Here is a 21,007-nt window from a genome sequence, read left to right on the forward strand (position 1 = left end):
AGTACACTGGAACCGGAAACGTCACGAAAAAAAACAAAACTGCTTCCCACTCAAACAGACAAGAAAAACGACAGGATTTGGAAATGCCTGGACATTCCCAACAGCCTTTACCCAGAAGTATATCAAAGCTTGGTTTGGAGCAACAGCTACATGTCATTGAAAAATTACTTTCTCCCCCCAGATAATTTATAGAGTACCCGGGAGTGACCTGTCATCATGATCTCTGCCTTGAAAGCAAAACAAAAGCAAACAATAAAGAGTTTTGCATGGATTTATGCTGAGTTCCAACCCTTAATTAAGCTGTCCAGGGGCTGCTGAGTATCCAGTCTGCTCTCAGGGATGATGGCATAAATCCAGAGCAAGCCTGTGAAAAGTGCAAGTCTAGACGGGGGTGGGAGAGACTTGAGCTAGGAGAAGAGTCCCAATGTTGAAATCCAGTGGAACCTGAAGCACCTTGCTCTTGGAGGGTGACAGACATTTTGGACTCAGCTGGGCTGAATCTAGCCCCTTTATTTGTTTTCAGTGCTAATATTTTGCCTTCAGAAAAGTTACAAGCCTTCTATATGAGTCTGTTTCCTGGTCCCATTTAACCTGTGCAACACTGAGCAATCCAGCAGGGCAGATTCACCCTAACAAACAGTAAAATTGCTCAGAAGAACAGAGACAAACCACAGTATAGCCCAGGAGCGATGGATGAATTCAACCCTTTGATGGCGCTGCATGTGTCACATAGCTGCACAGAAGCTAGAGAGAGGTACTGGCTAAGTGCAAGATGTTATTATTTTGAGAGATCTACCTTTTGGAGAGCATGCATTCACTTGTGTGATGCTCTTTTCTTGTTCTAAAAAAAGATGTCTATATGCATCCTGTCTTCAGTTCAAAGTCTTTTTTTTTGGGGGGAAACCCACCAGTCCTACATTTCCAGGAATGTGGTAGAATAGCCTGCATCCCAGACGTTGAGTCTGTGTCTGACCTCATCAGATCAGCAAAAGAGTTAATACTGGTTTCCCTGGTGACCAGGCAGTGATTGACAATGCTCAGACTGTCTCACTGGGACACCTGCAGATAACCACCTGAGATAGATCAGCACAGGAAACCATTTCCACACAGCGTGAACATGCAGGTGGTGAGCAATGCAAGGAGCATGATTATTACCCCTTTTCTAGCTAACTGTTCTGGGCCCCCTGCATGACGTCTGCATAGCTGAGATGTCATCACTCAGCCAGATGTTGAAGTCACATCTATCTAAATCCAGTTGGATATATGGAAAGTATTGTCTATTTTGAAGGCCATAAATCAGGGGGCATTTCTATGAATCAGGGATTATTACTAAATCATGCACTTTCTATTAATAGATCCCTATTAATGCTGCAGGTGCTAGTAGTAACTGCTCTTTGAAGCATTACTTAATCACCCCCTTTGCAAATCCCTGTAATCCAGCCCTCATAAAAATACATGGATTATTGATTGAGAGGACCTCTGGGATCCCTAAAACGAGGTTCAGCTCAGATGCCTGCGCAGTGCAGGAGACGCACTACAGATCGCTGCCTGGAATGTCTGCCAGGTGTTTGCAGTTTCGTGCTTAGCGTGTCTTGGAAATAATAAAAGAGGTGGAAGTGGAGGGGAGATCATTCCTATCTGGGAAGACCAGGCTCAAATAGAGGAAGGAGAATGAGGACCATTAGTAATAGCTGGAGAGGCTGAAGGTGCAGAGGCTATAGGGTGGGCTACTTCTTCCTCTCAGGAAAACTTGTGAGAGTGAAAATAGAGAGGAAGCAGATCAAATATGTGTTATATTCTCCTCAAAACTAGTGCAGGGTGTGCAGTCAAGTCTGTGGCATGCTCGTAAAGCACACCAGCAATCAGGACAAGTCTTTAGAAATGTGCTGGGTGCAAAGGTAGCTAGGAAGGTAAATTAAGGTTTGGGAAACACATGAAGAATCCTAAATAAATGGTGATTCCCCCAAGCCCAGTGTTAATATTTTAGGATTGCGTCTGCAAAGCTTAATGCTGGTGAGAAATGAGCGGGTGAAGCTGAAGCTCACTCACTCTCCCTGTCTAGCAGACCTTCATAGTTGAGCTCTGCGTAGCTCAGATCTGCAGCAGGACTTCAGGGCCGCTTAAGTGGGGCTTGGGCAGAATGTGGTTGCTTAAAGTTGTACTTAAGCTGTGCTGTGCAGGCTGGAGACCCTGAGATGTTTCAGGTGTCAAGACTAAAGCAGTGTTATCCACAGAATAATAACAAAGCCAGTAACAAATAGACCCTGCAGAGCCCTGTGCCCGCAAGGCTACCCTGCTTCCCGAGGTGTTCATGTAGCGCTTGCTGGGGGACCCCTCCACCATATCAAGACTAAAGCAGTGTTATCCACAGAATAATAACAAAGCCAGTAACAAATAGACCCTGCAGAGCCCTGTGCCCGCAAGGCTACCCTGCTTCCCGAGGTGTTCATGTAGAGCTTGCTGGGGGACCCCTCCACCATAAGCACTGAGGAGCTTAAGAAACCTTACAGAGAGGTCCTTGAAACTGCAATCCACCTCATTCTCACAGGTACCTTTGGCAACCTGTAGCCCCAGGGACATACATTTATCAGTTCTGTTCAGCTCCTGTATAAGCCCCGAATGCCCACATGTTGTGGGGCTGAGCGGCGTTTTGCCTTGCATTCTATTGCTGTTGGCTGGAGTCTCTGCAAATCCCCTGGCTGGAGCAAGCGGCAGAAGGGACAGCAGCTCTGCAGCCCTGTATCTGGGAGTGGGGGAGAGAGAGGATCCCCACCCATCTCTCCTTCCAGGGAGGGCTGAAAAACGAGGTCACCACTCCATGGAAAATACATAAGCAGGGCCTACATCAATCAAACCACATTCTTCAAAAAGTACTGGAAGGTGAAGAAAGTTTCTCAAGAAGAAGAAAGGATAAGAAGAAAAACTAAGCCCTCACAGAACTGCTTGATAAAGCACCACTTTCCAGGGTGCCACCATCTGTTCTGTGTTATGGGGAATAACCTTGATGTTATTACATTGCAAGATTATTATTATACAGTAGTATGCTAAATCTCAACCAAATGTAACAAGTGCGAGAGAGACACTTAATAACACCGATGGCTGGAACAACAAACACAGTTCAGGAAAGCACTTCTGTGAGGGTGCAGGGCTTGTGAAGGTGCTTAAAGGTAAGCACATTCCCAGCAGCTCTGCTGAATGGGCTCATTTTCTTAAACTACGGCTCCAAAGTAAAATTCTCCCGCCCCAATTCTCCAGCCTTTCACAGGAAAGGGGTATTAGGGCTTGAACTCTTGTGCATCATGGTGCTGCAGCTGGGTCAGCAGACCAGTACGCTGGTGACCATGTAAGCATCTCATGGCTTTTCTCTTTCAAGGGGACTGGTCTGAATAAACAAATACTTTCCATAAGGCAAGGAGCGCTGCTGCTCTGCTCTGCATGTGTATCAGGTATCTATACCTGAAGTGAAACGGAAAGGATGTGAAAGTGCTTTCAGGCTGCACCCTAGTACAATTCTTAGGACACTTGAACTCTTTTTTAATATTATAGCGCACACACAAAAAAAAAGGCCAATAGAGAAACAGTGACAGAGTGCGTAACTATCATCCTAATGTTTCTGCTTCTCCTTTTCACTCCTGACACAGGATTTTTTTCCTGTTCCCTCTCCACTTCTGCCTTGAACCTCGGAAGATGAACATCTAGGCTTTCTCAGCTAACTTTCTCAAATCATCTTGGAGCACTTGGAGGTTTTTCCCTTCACATCCTAATTAAGGGTATATCAGTGTCCCATTGGGACTGAAGCAGTTAACGAACACCATCCGGTAGGCAGGTCACTTATAAACTATTTGCCCTGAGATTGAGGGCAAACTCTGATGAATTCCCAAGGAAAGAATCAAATGAACCTGTTAATGAGTGGAGCATTAGGAGGAAGAAAAAATAAGGCAGGATCTGAAGTCTTAAGGAAATGTAGGAAATAAAGGTTTGTTTATCTAATGGTTTTACTGGTGTCAATGCACAGGACTCCCCCTCCATTTTAAACCAATTGCAAACAAAAGATTCAGTTGCAGATAAGCTTTGGGAGTTTGCTTTTACATGAGACACTTGTAAACATTCCTCAAAGATGGAGAGGAAGAGGGATATCTAGCCCATTCACTTCAAATAAAACCTGGAAACAAGGTTTTCTCATATTATCATCACTGTCTAGAGCACCAAGAGGAGTTTTAGTCACATCTTCTTCTGGTTAAACCCTCTGTATAGTAAATCAGGTTCTCTGTCCCTGGAAAGTTTAGTTTAAGTTGGTTACTGCAATTTTCCAAAACCACCACTACAACCTCAAGAGAAGGTCTTGGGATATTGCCAGCCTGTAAGAAATCTCAGAAGAGCCTGCTTTGGTGAAATATTAATAGACGATCCAAAGAAGATCTCCAGTGTGAGATTGCCTGTCAGTGAAATGACTCATGGATCAGAAATCAACCTCCCACCACCACCCCAAATTAAATTCACTTGCTGTCTAAGAGCAACCAGACTTTTTTTGTGCCTATGTCTGTGAGTGGACTTAGTCTTCACTCCAAGCAGGCCTAGGATGGGGTTGGTTTCTTGGACTTAGAATTCCTTGTGTTTTCATTATTTGCATGATACGACATACGGCACAACGAAAAGCTGTACTGCAATAACAGAAAAAAACTTGAATACATCTGAATGATTAATGTTCTCTCAGATAAAAATGAAAATAATAGCTGTTTAAAAAATCAGTTAACTTCTAAAAGAAATTAATGTTTTAATTAAAGTACAGGAGAAAGAAAAATAAAAACAATCTTATCTGAGCTTGTACTGCAGGTAGAGGAAAGCATGCTATGTTGTCCTAATGTCCACTTCTGTTTATCTGCAGAAAACATGTGGCAGGACCTCCACTGGCACTCTGTGTCTGTTTTTGTTAGAAGTAGACCAAAAGGTTTTTTTCAAGCCTGAAGCAGCAATGCAGATAGGAGGATGGACAGGGGATTGGAAGCTTTGCAGTGAGGCAGAAAGAAAGGCTGTAAGTGCGATTTTCTCCTTCATCTAAGTTCTTCTGACACAGAACATGGGAAAAATTCTTTGATCCCTCATGTTTGTCCCATGACACCGGTGCTAGAAAACACATCTTGACTTTTCTAAAGCTGTAACACAACCCATAAAAAAACATATTATTTTTGCCAAAACCAGAAAGTCCCCAGAAAAAAGGTAACAAAGAAAGGCACAGAGGTCCCTGGAATGGGTCTCTATGATATGAACTAAGTGAGTGTATAAACTATATAACTGATGTTTCTGATAAGGCTGGATTGATCGCCTCTTAGAGCCAGAGCACCCTGAAAGTTTCCGGTTTGGCTGTTACCCCCTCCTCCAGGTGGATGTCTTTCAGATTCTCATGTTTGTTGAAATTTATCGTCCATACCCTGCTCCTCAAAACAATTCCCTGTGTCACTTGCAGTGTCCATCAGCGGAGGGCTGACAGACACTGAAGCTGTCTCATCAACTTTCAGTCATCCTGGGGGAGCATCATTGACAAAGAGGGAAATATAAAACAGAAGAGGGCCTGGTAATTGCTGTTGCCTGCTAGGCAGTGAGGAATGGGTCCACTCCCACTCCAAATGGATCAAGAAGGAGGCTGTAAACTTGACACGCCTGCATTTGCCCTGAGCTACACACAGTCAAGAACGGTCTCTATAGCCCAGCCAGAAGAAGTAGTGAAGGAGAAAGCCAAATGACATCTGCCCCTGGGATTTTATGCTGTCCCATGGGGAGTGAAATAAATGGAAGTTGGGTGATATCCCTGCATGATAAACCCCGCTTCCAAAGTATGACTTCATGTGAGACTCTTGTTGTGGAGTCCTTTCTGCATGCCCCAGCCATGGCAACCTCCATGAACCCCACACAGCTTCACTAACTGTCAGGGCCACTTCACAAGGCAAAATCTTTACAAGTCAATAATTGGCTGATTTCTTTCCCTGCCCAGGCCATCAATAGGATATTTTCCACTTGCTTCTCTGAAGCCAAGGGTTTTTGTTTGAACCTGATAAGAGCTGCTTTGGCATGGGAGACTTTAACAGGAAAACTAAGTGTATTGATGTATGAGAATGGCTAGCAAGCAACCAAGAGGAGGGAAACTTTGACGAAAGGCAGGAAAAGCATAATTTAATAAGAAGCACAGTGATAGGTCCCTAATGTCCACTGGGTCCCCCTTTTCAAGGCCTTACCTGAAATACAAGCAGTGCAGCACTGAGGTCCACATACTGACTTTAAAAGAGATAAGTGATCTTCACCGGAGTCTCCTATTCTGTAGCCAGGGGATCTGAAATGTCTAGATATTTTTTGCCCCTTACCTCCTCGGCTAACCCATGCTTCCAGTTTTTGAGCCAGAATACCACATTCAGCTCAAACCTAAGTCAACCATCCTGGCGGAGCAGTCAGTGGAGGTTTCTAGTCGTTAATCCCAGCTGAATTGCTCCATATCTTCTTACGACACTTGAAGGACTATGCAAGTTGCAACACCAAAATACAAGAATTAGTCAGCTGGCCCCAGCCAAGGCTAGTCCGGGTCCTTTGTCTCACAGTGACCAGACCCAGCTGCCTCTGAAGAAAACTGATTTCTACCATAGGCACGGTATCTACCATGGATAAGTTGCCCCCACAATTTGATACGCTACAGTGGAAGTTCAAGAGGATATTCGCTTGCTCCTGTTGCCCTATTCCTATTTCTGTATTTTACAAAAAATTCAAGATGTCAAGGGAATTTTCAAAGTAACTTTCTCTATTTCACAATGTCTTGGTAAATCAAACATATGTAGACAGAAAATCTAATAAAAACACTATGAGGACTTTTAATCAGAAGAGTATATTGAAACGTAGATAGTAAAACAGCCGTAACTAACTGCAGATGCTAAAGAAACTATAAAGCCGCAGTCAGCACTCTTTGCCACATTACTGTATTAGAGCAGAGACTGACTATAGTTTTACTGCTTCACTTAATAAACTGGCATTTTTTATTATTATATAATGCACCAAGCTCCTGTAGTTTTACTACAGTAAACATAATTCAACCGTAGTTTAAAGAGAGATGCCATTTTCTTTCGCTTTTTTAGAACACACAGTGAAACTGAGAGAAGTATTTTAGTAATACTTTTTCTGCGCCTTTCCTTTAACTCGTGCATCACATACTTGTGTTTGAATATGCGTTTTCTCTCTTCAATAATTTTTCATTTTGCTGGTGCTTTTCTTGGAGTAGGAAATCATCCTCAGTGATTTTTGAAGCACAAGTGTTTGCTATTTGAGACAGAAACAAGTGACAACATTTGGATTCCAACTTCAGACAGATATGGAGGTATCTGTATTTGAAATACAGGTTATTCTGCACCATTTTCATTCTGAGGTTTCTGCATGAGAGCTTGCTTGGTAGCGGTCATTCAGTCCTAGTGGAAATTGCCATACTAAAGGATAGAAGGGTGTAAGAAAAGGGGTGCTTACTTTTTGTTACAGTGTTATAGTACTACACTCAGCTCGGCTCTTTCTCTCTGCGCTCAGTTCCTTTGCCATTATATACCCACCCGGACAGTGGCAGTGTGATATTCTCTGGGAACTGTGTACTGGTGCCAGACAGGCATCCATAGAAACCACAGAAGCAGAAAACCATGTAGATCTTACTTTCCTTCTCCCAGAGCCTAGGATGACACAGCTCCAGCATGGATGGGGAGAAAGCAAGTTAAAAAACCTAGTAAATTCACATTAAGCATCAAACTAATACCAACAGACAGTGATTTTCTCCATGCGTCATTGTTAATTGCATTCTTACTGCTTTATGTGTGAATATACATCTCAGTAGTCAGCCCCTGCAGCCAAGGAATATTATGGCAAAACCCAAGCCAGTGATGCTCATTCAAGTTGGTGTACTAACATAAGCGTTTAAAGGATTCACTTTTATTGTATGCATACGAGCGCGCACACACACACACACACATGTACTAAAGCTGTAGGCTTTCGTATTGTGCAAATGTATTGGTTCTCCCCATTCTCCGACAGCAATGCAGAGAGGCTGCCTGTGGCCCAGGAGCTCCACGGGCATGAGATGCCCGTTGTCCCGGCTGCCCCACGGCATGCCCTGTCTAGCATGGGACATGGTCTGCTTGGGTTTCTTGCTTGCACAAAATGCAGCTTAGCGAGGAACTCCTGTCATGAATGGCCAGAAATGCAAGCATGCCCCTAATTCAGACTTCGTACTGCTCCAAAGGTATTTGGAGACAAATCGAGAGTTGACTTGCCTGTTTTTCTCACCACTTCTCCCAAAAGCTGTCACTGCCAAATATTCTCACCGGTCAAAAACTAAAGGTCTGAAATTACTTTTTTTTTTTTTTTTTGATTAACAAATACCACTGAGAGTTTCTTTTTTTTTTTAAATCTACACTATAAGTGTGATTTCTTGCCAGTGCAAGGATGGCCAGAGGAGATTGAGTTAAGTTTAGTTTGGACTTGAGCAGTCAGTGCCACTGTGGGAAAACACTGGTCCAAACCTGATCTTTGCCACTGAAATCAGGTGCAGTCATCAACCAAATTGGAGCAAACAATACAAAACATCTCTGAGTTTTGGATACAGGCAAATTCAAATCCAAACGTCAAGCTCCTGCAACGAAGGAAAAGAAAACACTGCAACAACCATTCCCCGCACTCCTTTCAACTGAAATGCTTGGGGTAAACTAATCTTTGGACCAAAATCTACAAATTCAGCTTTGCATCTTATGTCAGCTGTGAGATCAGGACTTCAAATTCTCTCTGTCGTAAGCAAATGAATCCTGTGGCTTTGGATGTTGTGTCACTCAGTCAGGCTGACTACTGAGAAGCACGACATCAGCAGCAGAAGCAAAATAGACATAGCAGAGCCACTGAACACTTCGCCATATTTGGTGCATCTTCATCATTTTTTCTTCCTTCCTCAGCCATCCTCCCCTAACAGCCCAGGAAAAACAGACAGCTATTTAGGTGCCCCACCGTTATCACTGAGATGCAATCTCTGCTAAACAAACTATTTCCAGTGCATTGCCAAGAAAACCCTGGGCTGACCTTTGACTTCGTCATCTGAAATATGACCATAAAAATAATGAGCCTGTAAACTGCTTTTGGCAATTATGCCGCTGCTGGAATGAAAGGACGTTGTCATTAGCATGCAGCTTATGAACCCCAGCTTGCTGGTCCTGGCAGACCGCCAGCCTGGGAAACCGAGCTGGCCTTAAAGCTGACACAGGTTCAATGGGATAATTAGGCAGCCTTTTTGTTCGAGTTTGTTGATATAAATGTGGTAGAGATTAGCCTTTCCCCCTCAGCTCTGGGTAATGGTCAGGACTAACAGGTGTCAGGCTAATGGTGGTGCGGGAAATTAATACTTGGTTTCCTGGTACCTTCCTTTGTTGTTTTTCCCCGCAGAGGAATTCCTCCAAATCTTCCAGCACTTTGAGAGCGCCTTCCTTCCCTCCCTCCCTCCTTCACCCTTCTTATTTAACTTTACCCAAAACATTTTATCAAGAAGAGCACGCTGTCGAGTTGCATACAAAAATGCTAGGAAGTGCCAACTGGAAAATAAATTACTGCCAATCAAATTGGTCAATCAGTCTTTCATTTATTAGACTCAGGAATAAAACTTAAATTTCAAAATAGCAATAGGCTAGATCTTTTTTTTAAGCTAGGGGGAAATCTCCAGGGAAATGAGCCAAAGCAGAACAAAGGACACCCAGAACATCGCACAGCTCTGAACAAACTACAGTACCACTTATAAAAGTGTTTAGGTCACTTAAACATCTGGTTATCTTAAGCAACTTGGGATAGGGTTCTTGGCACTCGGGAGGACTTAAAAATGTCAGATCAGCTAACAGCTCTCTACAAGTCCTCAAAGCGGAGTCTATCTGTGCTTAATGTCAAAGTAAGTGAGCCGGCAAGAGAAATCATAGGCGTGCCTTTATGTGCGCTGTATCTAGCTGACAGCCCATGCAGAAAGCAAACTTTCATACTCTTTTTACTCGTACTTGCCACCTTTTATCCTCAAGATTGCCAAAGCACTGTAAAAGGAAGGGTAGGCCCCATACTAATATCACCTCATCCATCCCCAAAATGCAGCTACTTCTGGGGAGGGATCTGCTTAACAGTACATCAAATGTATGTGGCTGCTTAGCCGGGACAGGAAATACCCATACAAAAGGATGTTTTTCTGGTAACAGCTTATGCCACATAAGCTTTCTGCCACAACTTATGCAGGACATGGTGGTAGGTAGCCTTTAAAATAAAATAAAAAGCGGCAGGGCAGCTGAAACACCCATTCTGCTACGGCGTGCCACCACTGCAAAGGAGCAGGGGCAGCCCCCACCTCCCTGCAGAGCCTCCAAGGCTGCAGCACCATCTGCTGAGCCTTATGGTGGCCTCAGCAATCGCACAGGCTTTCGCTCCCCTTCTTTCCCTCTGCTTTCTCTTCTTCCCCATCTTCCTCCAAGACCTTCAGCCCTCGTCCTCCCAGTCTCCCACCCTGTCTTCTGGCTCCACACTCTGCACCCACTTTCTGGGATGCTCAGGCCACTTTGTTTCCTCTTTCCTTTCTCATTGCACCAATTTGATTCTCTCCTGACCCATGCTGTGCCTTGTCATCACCACATTTCAAAGAGCAACCAGCCCACTTGTCACCTCCTAGGCACAGAGGTCCTGTTCCTTTTTTTCCTGCTCCCCACAGAGCAGCTGAGATCAGGATACGGCTACTCTAGAGACCTCCTCTTCATTCATCCCTTGCTTTCACACCAGCAAAGCATGGCAAAGGTGCTGCAGGGACACCTTCTCTCCCAGCCCTTCACATAGCAGGTCACCTTCCCAACGCCGCGGGTCCCTCTGATTTACCACAGCAGCAGAAGTGCACTTTTAAGCTGGGAAGGATGGGGGTTGCTTCAGTCCGGCATCAGTCCTGCCTGCCTGCAGCGGAGAGAGAAAGTGCCCATCCTTTACAAAGCCTCTTGACATTACAGAGAGGGTTCAAACAGTCACCAGAACGATGCTGTATATCTCCCCTGTCACAGTAAAGGCACTTCATGCAAACCTACTGGACCTAACTTGGGCTGCTAATGCAGCAGTGGAGATATGGGGCTTGGCGCAGGCCATGTATTTCCCAGCTTTGCAGGCCCATATGCAGTGTATCATGGGCTATGCCCTGCCCAGACCACCAGGCTGAGAGTCTGACACGGCCGTATCCATCTGCAACGCAGTCACAGCAATTTAAACCTACCTTTACCGTGAGAACCCGAAAGAAGTCTATATATGGGGCACAGGAAAGAAGCAGCTAAGAGGTAACTTGCTGCCTTGCCCCCAAGCTCCTCTGTGAAGAAAGGGGAGCTAATTACAGAAGTCCCTCCTTCGGCAGTTGAAAGTGGAAGATCCAGTGGTTGGAATTTGGGAGTCAGCAAATGTTTCAATGAGAGGTAAACTGTAAGCTTATAACAGTGCAAATAAGTCACTTGGAATGGATGACTACGGGCTGGGGTAAATTCTTCATTTGCTGGAGTCTCTAACTGAAGAGCAAATGTATTCTGAGGAGATATGCCCTAGTTTGGAAACAATTTGTTGGGCTAAAAGCCAGAATAACTGAACTAAAACTATGGCTTTTGTAGCAAAATAGGTCAGAATAGATAACTGAAAGGGTTTACTGCAGTCTGAAAGTCCATTAATCTATCTATTCTCAAAAACAGCAATGAAAACATATTGTGTCTACAAAATTCTGCTGCTTGCAAGAGGTATATCTGAGTTTGCGTACCATAGCAATATTTGAGCTACCTCAGCTTTGGGTGGGTGTTGCTCATCCACCTGAATATGAGCAATAAAAAAAAAAAAGGCAGCAACAATTAACCTCCCTTGCCAAAGATGTCGAAATAGAGGCAGCACTCCTTTCACAGAGATTATAACACACCCTTTCCTTAGTTTTTCTTGTTATCAATGGCCCAATAATTAATTTGCCACAAAAGTCAAAGGGAGCAGAGTGTTACTCTGTCCTAGCAAAGACTGACGCCAAGAGAAGATGAGGCAGCCTGCCTTAGAAGGGTAAAACCACCAAAAAACCCCAAACACATCGAGAGAAGCAACATTCATTCCATCAGCAATGTTGATTAAACTAAAACCCCTGCTTGTGGGGTGGTTCAAAATTTTCAAGGCACAGACCTAGTTTATCAGCTAAGAGGAAAGAAATGTCAAGACTTCTATACGATAGACGTCTCCTTCAGATTAGTGCCTGTGGTCAAAGTAGCGCTCCAGAGTCCAGAGTGACTGCTTTAATGCCCTGGTTGGTCAAAACTATTCCTGGTTTTGTCTTGGGAAGGAGTGAGTAGGGCTGCAACAGCTTTGCTTTGGTGGGGAGGCACCAGAGCAGTTCTGCTTCATAGTCAGCAGTGTTTGTGTGGAGACAATGCAGTGAAATGGCTGCCCAGTCACATTTGGAGTTAAGATGTGTTGTCAAATGCTTTTTTAAAAAATCTGTGTCAACTAGCCAGTATTTATTTGTGTGGCAGTAGCGTTCAGAGGGTGACCTGAGCGTGAACCAGCACTGAGGCAGGACCTGAAGCATCCCAGACCCTCTGCTCTACAGGCTTCCCCATCTGAGACAGCAAAAGAGACAGGAAGAAATGAGCAGGGAAAACACCTTTGCCAAAGGACACCCGCAAAGACAAGGGGCAGCGGGAGAATAAGTCGAAACAGAAGACAGGTGATTGACCATATAGGATATGGGGATATTTCCCTCTGATTCCTAGAGGACAATGGCAGCAGAGCATTGGCAGGGCAGTGCCTCCAGTGTCAAGGCAGATGAGTGGATGAATGAAGTCGACAGCCTGGCAGTAGCACACAGACACTGTGTAATACCGGGCTGTAATGCTGAGGATCCTGACAACCTGCCAGCACAGCAGGTGCAGGCGGAGAGTTTGCACCATAACATTAACTCACATGCAATAGTGAGTCGCAAAGTCTTCCCATAAAAGAAATATCTCTGGCCAAAATTCACAGTGTATTCTTCATGTGCCGCACACGAATCTTTTGCTTAAGTCAGTGTCCTGATCCAAAGAAGTCTGACCTTGAGTTACTACTTTCCATAAGGCCCTTGGGAGCTTTAGTACTTAGCGTATAATTTTAAAAGTCAGAGCCAACAGAGAGAGAGAGGTACGAGGAACGCAGTCACTTGTAGACACAGACAATCCAGGGTTTCTGTAAAATAAAGAGAGGAGAAGAGAGAGAATAGCCAGAAGCCCAAAATAAGGGTTTAAACTCTCATTTCTGTTGATTGAAGATGGAAATAAACGCTAGGTCTGCATTAAAAAGTGGATTCCAGGAGCGGGGGAAATAAAAACATTCAGACCCAAAATTCAAAACACCACTGAAATGTGGAATCTGGAGATGGGAGAGGTCAAAGAGGATCCAGGTCTTGCCCTGGAAAAGTTTGTTGTCACAGATGAGGCGGGGAGGGGAGAACAGTGAATGTTTGCTGTTTCTCCTAAAACAGTGTCTTTAAGAGATCTTTTAGAAGCAGGGTATGGGGAAGTGTAGGATAGGATTTCACAGCTTTTGGCAGCTGTCTTTTGCCTTCTTTCTCCATGCACAGTGACAGCAGATTTCTCTCTAAAAGTATTGGCTAATTCCACAAGGAACAAGGAATCCTCAGGAGGAAAACATTTCTGTTGAACTCCCATTTGCACCAGTTCTGCGCTGATGTATGTCCAGTTGGTTTTACTGGCATCAAACCTCATCTTTACTGATCTTAACAAAAAAACCAAAACCAACCAAACAACAAACCCCAAACAAAACAGCCTTGCAAAATCCTTTGTATCTTCCCTGACCTGGTCTAAGGACTGGGAATATTTGGTTCTCGGTATGCAAGAGGATGCATTCACTTGAGTGAAGATCCAAGGCATCTTCCCAGTGGGCCCTCATATCCTATAAAACCTGTCTCTCTCTGAGCTGCCACACACCCCATTGAATTTTTCCCTTGCACTGCACCAGAAAAAGTGCTTTTCCTTGATTCACAGAAATGTCCTTATAGCAGTCATGAGCGAATAGTTTACCTGTGAGGAAGGGTTAAAAATATTTCCAGATGAGCTCCCATGTGGGCAGCAGTTGAGAAAAGTCTGTTACATGATTCCGAATACAGGATACGCAATATCAGTAAATTAACCATCCTGCAAAGAACGAAATGTTATTGCAAGGGCTTTCAATGTACACATCATTTAGGAAAACACAAATAGTCAATCAAAGAAGTAATAAGTGCTGCTGAGATTGAGGTGGGGCTAATGATGACTAATGCACTTGTTATGGATCATTATTCAATTAACTCCCTTGGGGAGACAATAAATCTTGATATCTAATCTTACACACACGTCCCTAACCTGCGCTTTCTTAAAAAAAGTATGCTAGGCACTTTCTATGCATAGAGGAAGCCAAAACATGTATGGTTTTCTGTGAGGAAGACAGTTAAGGTATTTCTCTCAAAGGATGGCAGAAATTCTGAAGGTGAGAGTGAAACTCAGATATAATTAGTTTGTACAAACGTGCCTATACGTCTGAAACGGGGTGAATTTGGAACAGGACCTCATCTCATCCTCACATCAAGACAGGCAATGTTACTTTTCTCCTTGAAGGAAACCTGAGAGTGCGGATTTTCAGGTATACCAAGAATAAGGACTAAAAATACTTCCCATGGAGAATTCTAACAATGGTTTACAGTGTGATCACAAAAAACCAAAACTCTTATTGTAATTCTTTGTGAGGAAAGCACTGTTCATGTGAAATATTCTCTGAAGAGATCCTGGAAATCATTACAGTTCATTTGATAATATATTGCCTAATAATAGTTTCCTCTTCCCTTGTGCTCCCTTCAGTTGCGGTGATTCATGATGAATTCATACTATATGACACAGTCATGTAATGATCTCTGAATAACAATTAAAAATGTTGAAGCTCTTTATTGTTCTGGCTCAAATGCAAGAAGGAGTTAAGAACACAAAAAAATAAATACCCCAATGTTTCCTAAGCACTGTTCTCTGCAGCAAAACGTATATACAGGTGAAATATGAGTTTCCTACGGAAACCACAGAGGAGAAAGTCTGTAAATAATAAAACATAAAATATTTGCATTTCAGATAAATCGCCCTGTATTCCAGCTGCATATAGTAACATTTGAAAGCTAATATACATAGCTTTAGGCATTTAGTCTTTATGTTATATAAGATTTTAGTCAAACAATACCAGGAAACTCACTGAACGCTCTCACTGATATATGACGGGTTTGAACAGATCTGGGAGAATCAAATACAAACTTCACATAATTGGTGAAAAATTATTGCCATTGCTTACATTATGGTAATGCATGGGTTTTTAAAATTAGATGGATACTGAAGCCATACCTGCATGTTGTCCAGAAGCCTGACCAGTAATTAGCTCTAATACTGTTTATTTCTGATGCGTTATTTTTCCCATGAGGAGGATTTTGGTTAGCTGGAAAACACCTACCCTGTACTGTTGCCCTTGTGGAAGTCCATCTGTAACATGTTTGGGCTCCTTAGTTCTAGTTTAGAGTCCCACCCCAAATAAATGTGTAGTTGCCTTGATGTTGGCAAATGCTGAACACTAGAAATACTCAAGTACTAGCAGGTCCCGTATTTCCAGACTTCAGCCATTTGCCTGGGAGATTTAGGTTCCCCTTGCTCATGCTTAGAGACTCAGGAAAACCTTCACCACATTTCTTCCCTTCCTCCTTCTTCAGTGAACCACTAAGACAGAGAGTCAAGAAGAATGAAAGCAGCCTTGGAGGCCAGGTGTCCACCCATGGTTCGTCCTACACGGGCATTTGGGATCCAGGTCTTCACCCAGGTCAGCTCCGAAGAGCTTTGGCTCCAGATTGACTCTCCAATGGCTTCTAATGTTTGGAAGGAGCAGTGTTGCAGTCTTATCTCTGCCACTCTGTTACTGCTGGCTTTCACTTTACCAATAACAAAGGCTCTACCGTACACTCAAGCATAAGCAGAATGTCTGTGTATGTAAGAGAAGGGGATCTAAACAGCCCAGACTACCAAGGATAAGGGTTATAAAATAATGCATACAGACAGGAAAAACAGAAATTTCAAGTGCCCAACTTTTTCACAGAACAGCATGAAATAGAGTAACCCCTCCCTCACTTTTCTTCATTAGGACCAGTCAAAACCTGTGCTTAAAAGACGCTCAGTATTTAATGCAGAAATGACATACTCATTAAATGTTTGTTCTTTAAAAACTCTTACTCTGTAAAGGGAATTCAATTTGGTTCTCTTTAGATCCCCACGTTAAAGGACTTTATGGTGGGTTTCTCATAAGCAACCCCTGTTTTGGCTTGCTGAAAGTATAATGTGGAAAAAAGCACATTTATTTGAAAAACAAATCTTGAAAGTTTAGCCATTAGCCTCAATGCCAATAAAATCTTCTGGTTCAGTCTGCAGCCTCTCAGGGGTAAATGCACAGGTGCTAAGTGCTGAGCAGCTGCAGCAAGTGATGAATTTAGGGAATGGTATGGAGTTTAAAAACCAAGATGACCAAATGAGATACATTTCACAATCAAAGCCCAAGCTTATGTTAAAAATTAGAATGCCTTTATAGATGCTTTTGTTTTTCCCCTGAGCCTTCTAAAATCAGTATGGCAGCTAATGCAGAGCTAACGGTGAAAGTATTGAGTACTTCTGGCAAGTTCTGGCTCAGTGAAAAGCTGAAACGTAAAATGTTTGTGGGTTATTATTATTTTTAATGTGTGTGGTAGAATGAAAGGTACAAGATCAATGCTCTCACCCTACTCATTTACATAAAAGCCTCCTCATTCTACTCAGACAACCCCAAGAAACTATGCAGTGAGTGTAAACAAAAATTGCACATGTACACTAACGTGCTTTTGCCTTGCCAGAACAGTATAAGGGAGCTATAATGTTATTCACATACTTATCCTGTGAATTGGAAATCATTGGATTCAATTAAATGTGTCTATGCTGATGCAGTGTTAGCCACAAAGTGATGTAGAAATAATCCTGCTTCTTGGCCCGAAAATTTGTGGCTGTAAACATTACATTATCGCCATTTAGAGTCCAACTAGCAAGTCAGTCCATCCATCCATCCATCCATCCATCCATGCAGGAGACCTCCACGTGGAACTCAATGAGTGCCTTCATGGGCACTCAGAGCCCCTCTCCGCATCTACACTGACCTACATGAGAGGGACTGCTTCTCCTCAGCTTGTGCCAGTGGAAATGAGTAGAAGCTCCTCAGCAGTCCTCAGAGTTATACAGGTTTTTAAACTGGAGCCATGATGCAGGCTCATGGCTTTGTGCAGGACAGCATGGCATGTGCGGGAGGGCAGGGAACCCTGCCACAGCACCAGGTGGGGAAGAGGAGAATCCTGTACTTGGACGTGCTGTGATAGTGGAAAACAGCTCAAGAACAAACCGTAAGGTTTTGTTATAAAATCAAGCTGAGATAGAGTCTTTCTGAGACATCTCTTGAGTAGGCAGAGCAACTTGCGTTTGTCTATTTGTTAAATGACATCCTCACAGTAGCACAAATGGGAAACCTTATACCTTTTTCCCTATTTAAACACCTGCCTCTGTTACCTACATGTCAGGCTTCACCCTGAGATTTCCTCCACGCTGTGTGGCCCCTGGCAATACCACGACCCAGTGCAGTTGACGTAAGAGTTCCTATAGCCTTCCAGAGAAGTAGGAACCAGGCCAGTCTTGAAGTAAAAACCATGTATTAAAAACATCAGTCTTCCTTTAAAAATGATCAATCTAAATGTACGTATTGGACCAACCACTACCAATATGATTTGCTTTTATTTTTCTTACAAGAAAAATTAAACAGCTCGTTTAATGAATTAGTGATTTTCTCCTCCATCATTAAGTCATTTCTAGAAAGAAAATGAAATACTCCAAGTCCAACTGTATATTTATCAAGTTTAGTGCAAAATAAATCCCATACCAGTTCTACCTGAGGCTTCCCAAACTCTTGTATACGCTTTATAAACACTATTAATCATGCAGAACCTGTCAGTGGTGTTAGCAGAGCACATAATGTATTTGGAACATTTGCAGCGTAACAGCTTTGAATGTAAAGGTCACCATCTCCACATTAACTCCATCAAAATAATTGGGTAATTTTCCTTTAAAAACACACAAAACAGTTTCTCTGAGATCCCATGTGGCAGCTGAATCTGACATCTGTGAAAGAAAGCATGGAGCTGCATGTATAGTATCACAAAGCTTCATGGAAGATCAAAAGAACACATTTGCTTATGTTAGCTCACAAACAGGGGAATGTCAAACCCAGGAAATACACCAATGCATCCAAGTCAAGCCTATATAAGTGAAGCATTTTTTGCAGGAACGTTACAGCCCTTGTCCATCAGCAAGTGGGATCCAGCTGGTCTGCCGAGCGCCTGAGGAGTTACTGTGGATGAATAAAGCCCTCTTCCTTCCTCCTCTTCCTTCTGCTGGGAGCGACAGTGGATCTCTGCTGGGCACGGGAGCGGAGGTTGACCTCCTCTGAAGGCATGCCAGCGCTACTAATCAACTAGCAGGGAAGCTGTCAGCATTTCTTCCTCGCCTCTCCTGCAGCCCCTTCGGCTCTGCCTGTCCCGTGACCCAGGGGTGTGTCTCGTCCTTCTGCTCCTCTCTACAAAACTTTGCCTCCAACTGAGCTGATAGGCAGCCACAGGTACGCAGCTGCTCTTATAAATAAAATAGTAAGGGATGGATGGCAAAGAGAAGGTCAGGGAACAGCTCTCTGGTCATGGCAAGCATCGCATTCACCTTTTTATCACAGCTTTGGATGCATTCGAACATGTTAGAATAAGGTCTGGGACTTGTCCAGGTATTATATATACAAATGATGAGTCCTTGAGACTTTAGGAAACAAATCCAAACCATTAACATGCTGGGGATTTCCATAGTTTAGGCAGCAGTACAAGTTCATAGCACAATTGCAACAAAACCTGCATTGGCTGCAAATAATCTATATTGATGGGCCTAGAAGGCGGCTTTCAAAAGTTTATCTTTGAGCTTTGCTTTTCATGTCAATCCACCTCTAAGATGTCATGGGTCTGATTTGAAGGCAAGAGAGATTTAAATTTTAAAGAAACCCTTAGGCACAACATGATTTTGTGGCAGCACAGATTCGTGGCCTCTTCAGAGTGTTCCAGCCTCTGCTGCTCAGTTGGAGAAGTCCCAGGAGCAACCATGGCACACCACCCGATGTAGGGGAAAAAACAGACAGAGGGCAGAAAGGAGGCAAAAATCCTTCTGAGGAGGGTGGTGTGTTGAGGTGGGATGCATCCTCAGTCTGCTCTGGAGATCTCTGAACTTCAGATCCCTGGGTTTGGTGTTGCCCCAGCAAGGTGGCACCCATTCAGCATGCTCTTTTCATAGCCTGTGCTTCAGATGGCATTGCAGCAATGGTCTGTGACAGTCTGCGACCAACGACACTGGGCAGATGAGCTCTGCCAGATCAGTTGGTGATTGCGGACACCCTCAGCAATGGGAAGTACACAAAGAGAAGTCTGCACATTCGATGTCATTTCTGAAGGTTTAGCAAAGACATTGCACACAAATATGTTACGGGGCGATTTTTATGGGGTCAGAAGTGGTCTGAATCAGAATAAGAAGAAATAAACTTGGGACAGTTTAGTGACTGGAATACATTCCCTTTTTTGCAAACCTGGTGGAAACTTTCCACAGCTTCATCATTAATGCTTTTGTAAAAAAAAGGCTGCTCGGGGATTTATTGCCTGGCCATTCTCTACCACGGCACACTGATGCAGCCCTAACCCATAGTTTTGTAGGACGGAAACTGAAAGTTCTTTGAATACCTGAGATTTACCTCTTTCGGTTTGAGATTCTTATATATAAGAAGTATAGGACGGAGTTCTTGCAACCTGTATCTCCCTTTTGGTTCTAAATCACTGCAGAAAACAAGTAGCAAACATAGCAGGGAGACTATTGGACCTTACACCTAACTCCAAGAAGCAGAGATGTTTTCCTTCCCATGAATCAATGGAACACCCGCATAATAAAAATTTTCCTCAGAAAAAATCTCCACAGTATCCATAACAAACCAGAGGCTAACTGTTGCTTCTCCTTGATGTATAATCATATTTCAAAAAAGGATTTGCAGACAGAAAGCCACAAAGGACCACAAGACAGAATGAATGATGTCAAGAGGAAAGAAACACACGTGCACTTCTATCTACCTGCTAAGACCGTTGCTGCAAACACTAAGATTCCTACAAATTAAACAAATCGGGAACCAACAGAGGCTTCTCTGGACTGCACACTTCTACTTGTCAGAAGATACATCTGGTTTATGAAGTTGTCCATAAGCTATGTTATTTTGTGTAGTCAACAGTCAATATAACAAATGGATTCCAGCCAGCAGGTCTGTTTTGAACTTTCCCAGATTTGTTACCCTGGAGTCTGGAAGATGACTCTTGCCATTTGGGGCCTGCTCTAGTGAATGGTTTCCACGTGATGGGTGCTTCAAGGGGCAGTGTGAACCCTAGGTATCTTCTTCACAATCAGACAGCATCTTCCCAGCTTTAAAATAACTCCTTTCATGAGAAAATTTTGAGAGAACACGCCAATGTGCAATGCACACCCCTTGAAGCCAAGTTAGCATATGTGTTACCATGGGTTAGAGCCACAGAGAAATATATCTTCCACTATTTGTGTTCTGAACTGAGAGTTTTACTGCGTGGGGGATATAAACCTGTCCAAATGAGCTGATGTTAGAGAGGAGAGTCAAAACACCCAGCCCATCAGGACGACCAGCGCTACTGATAGAATCTTTGTGGAAGTACAAGTAATAAAATCACTTAAATCTGTCCAAATGGTGGACTGGAAAATTCATCAAGTCTTTTGTACCCAAGGAAATAACCAGAAATAGCTATTGTCATCAGCACCAGGCAAGCTGG

This window comes from Opisthocomus hoazin, chromosome 2 (genome assembly GCF_030867145.1).
Source record: "Opisthocomus hoazin isolate bOpiHoa1 chromosome 2, bOpiHoa1.hap1, whole genome shotgun sequence".
Taxonomy (NCBI): domain Eukaryota; kingdom Metazoa; phylum Chordata; class Aves; order Opisthocomiformes; family Opisthocomidae; genus Opisthocomus; species Opisthocomus hoazin.